Genomic DNA, 3,134 nt, shown 5'->3' on the forward strand with positions numbered 1-3,134 from the left:
TATCCTGTCATTTCTCCCAGCTGTTCTTTTTCTACCTGCTTGTAAGGCATGCCTACACTCTCTAATTCCTTAAAGTGGTACTCTGCCCCTAGATATCTTATCCCCTACCTTAAGGATAGGACAAAAGATGACTGATCACTGGGACCCCCGCGATCTTCATGCAGCACCCGGCGTTCCAAATAATATGTTTAGAACTCTGGGTTCTCGTGGTGCGGGTCGTGACCTCACGCCACGCCTTTTCCATTTATGTCAATGGGAGGTGGTGTGATGTCACAAGAAGGTGTGGCATGATGTCACGAATTCCACCACAGGAACCAGTGATCTAAACATACTATTTAGAATTTTGGTTGCTGCATGGAGATTGCAGCAGCAGGATCCCCTTGATCAGACATCTTATCCCCTATCCTTTACATAGGGGATAAGATATCTAGAGGCGGAGTACCCCTTTAAGGGACAGTTCATGTACTTAAAAGTTGATCCTTTGCACCCGTATGACCCCTAGCAAGTTCCCTGCATGAGTCCCATTCATCAGAAAAAGGCTTGTGCATGGAACTTGCTGGCTGTTCTACGTTTGCCTCATAAACTGCACCACCCAGCACCAGTTGCCTCTCTCTGCACCGCATTATGCAGATCGTGCAGGAGAGCAGCTTTGGTCATCCATGTTTTGCTAACTCTATTTTCACACACAGAAATAAATAAATGAGTCAAACAAGTCAAAGAACAGTTTAAAAAAAGGGGAACTTTATTTATAATTTATTAAAATGTTTGTGTAGGGGATTTTTTGTAACCTCCCATCACTCACAAAGAGCGTACAGTAACTAATACTCAGGACAGGGAAAACCTCCAGAGGGGAGGAAACCTGTAGGGAATCCATGGCTACTGTATTGCCCTTCCTCTGGGCATACTAAAGGAGGTTACCTCTATAATTTGGGAAAATGTTTCTGTGTATGTGCATGATTCCTAGGCCTGTGCCTTCATCCAATGTCTTGCTGTAGGTCCCAAAATGCTACTCCATGTCCTGGAAATAGTGCATCTAAGATAGGGGACATAAAAAGATAGATTATTTACATGTTTATCATAGAAATGCACATGGAACTGCAATAAAGACCTTTTGGACAAAACAATGTAACACTTACCAGTCACAGTCATGTGCATGACTTTGCATTCCCGTGTCCCTACACAGTGTCCAGCACCGGCCCCTCACTGATGAACATGAGCAGTGTTATTTCTGGGGCTATGCCTTCATCCAACGTCTTGCTGTAGGTCCGGAAATGCTACTCCATGTCCTGGAAATAGTGCATCTAAGATAAGAAAAAAAAGATCAATTATTTACATGTTTATCATAGAAATACACATGGAACTGCACTAAAGATCTTTTGGACACAACAATGTAACACTTACCAGTCACAGTCATGTGTATGACTTTGCATTCCCTCGTCCCTACACAGTGTCCAGCACCGGCCCCTCACTGATGAAGAATGAACAGGAGCAGTGTTATTTCTGCTCAGTGCTGCTCTTTGGTGGACAATGGTTATGACATCACATGTGTGACACGCTGTTACCTCCTGGGAGTTCTATTTCAATAGTGCTGCTCTCTGATTGGCTGAAAATCAAAAAGCTTTCTAATATATTCTGTATGACTGTTATCTAAGGTTTTTGACAATTTATATTAAAATGGCGCTGCTCCCTGTGGGTGCATTATATTTGTTTCTCCTAACCAGACATTCTGTATATGTAATATCATTTGGTTGCCCCAACAGCCTGGGCCCATAGGTTTCTTAAATAGATCAATGCTACTCCGGTAGGCTCAATGAGCAGCGCTGGCCGCCGGGACGTCCCTGACGTTGCGGTCTGGAGCGAAGGATGTCACTAGGCAGACGTCCCAGCAGCCATTGATTTAAAGTGGTCGTGGCTCCTGCTGCCAGTTCAAGATCAGACACCATGGCCCTAGATTGACATACTGCAACATCGATCCCCTGTGGCTGCCCACCTGTTGCAAAACTACAACTCTCAGCCTTCGGCTGTAAGGGCATGCTGGGAGTTGTAGCTTTGCAATAGCTGGACAGACGCCTGTCGAAAGGGGGGAAAAAGCACCAGAAATAAAGCAATGTGGGCTTTGAAAAACACCATTTATATGTTGTTTTAAATCACAGCCTAAGCCTAGGAACAAACACAATTCTTGTTTGATGTTTTTTTTTTTGCAAAAAACAAACAAACATCAAAATCTTCCCCCTTATTTCTTTTCTCAGCTATCTTTGTGTTATTTCTGCTAAAAGCACTGGGGAGGGTCTTAGAGATTTATCAAAACCAGGGAAGAGGGAAAGTGGACCAGTTGCCCATAGCAACCAATCAGGTAGTTTCTTTAATTTTTAAAAAGGCCTCTGAAAAGGGAAAGAAGCGATCTGATTGGTTGCTATGGGCAACTGGTCCACTTGACCTCTGCACAGGTTTTCATACATCTGTCCCAATGTGTATAATTATTATTATCATAATCATCATCATCATCATTATTATTATAGGAAGTGTTTTTTCTTTGGTGTTTTTTTCCCCTCTGGCTTTTCTCATTACAAGTCATGTGATTCTTTCATCATTTGACTGAAGGATTTCTATTAAAAAAAAAGTGAGAAAATACCCCCCCCCTGGTGTTTCATATTACCCTATTGATTCCAACCTAACATGTGCCCGCAGCGAGCATGGTGATTTTTATGACAAACACGCCAAGTGTAATCCCAGCTGAAATGAATGTTTTCACAATAGGTGTGAACAGGCTGCAGGCTGTGCTAGATATATTTGCATAGTTGCGGCATACAGCATGTGCAGCATTTATGTGGCGGCTTTCCGCTGGCATATGTGGCTTTCTGTGCTGGTGAATGCAGCGGGCACTTACTGGTGGTTTTTTCCTAGCTGCACAGTTTTGCACCACAACCACTCCGGCTGGGACCAGGCTGACCGATCTAATGACCAAGATGCCGCAGTGAACGGCTTTCTTTCTGTGAAAGTTCTGGCGAACTACAATGCTCAGAAGAGGAGGAGCGCCATTGAGATTTTGGAAAGAGAATTAGTTTGGAATGGTCAGGGCCATGTGCGTTTACAAAGCCCCCCGTGGTGCCAAAACAGTGGACCCCCCCACATGT

At 43.8% G+C, this 3,134-nt stretch overlaps 1 long non-coding RNA gene across 1 annotated transcript; it reads right to left on the bottom strand.

Annotated features, from left to right (window-relative positions):
- Window positions 1-740: 740 nt before the first annotated feature.
- Window positions 741-1,576, bottom strand: LOC130282451 (uncharacterized). The gene is made up of 3 exons (XR_008846392.1): window positions 1,402-1,576; window positions 1,137-1,301; window positions 741-1,033 (listed from the first exon to the last, which is right to left on the bottom strand). It is a non-coding gene; the product is annotated as an uncharacterized LOC130282451 (long non-coding RNA).
- Between the last annotated feature and the right edge of the window lie 1,558 nt (window positions 1,577-3,134).

The sequence above is a fragment of the Hyla sarda genome, chromosome 7, assembly GCF_029499605.1.
Source record: "Hyla sarda isolate aHylSar1 chromosome 7, aHylSar1.hap1, whole genome shotgun sequence".
Taxonomy (NCBI): domain Eukaryota; kingdom Metazoa; phylum Chordata; class Amphibia; order Anura; family Hylidae; genus Hyla; species Hyla sarda.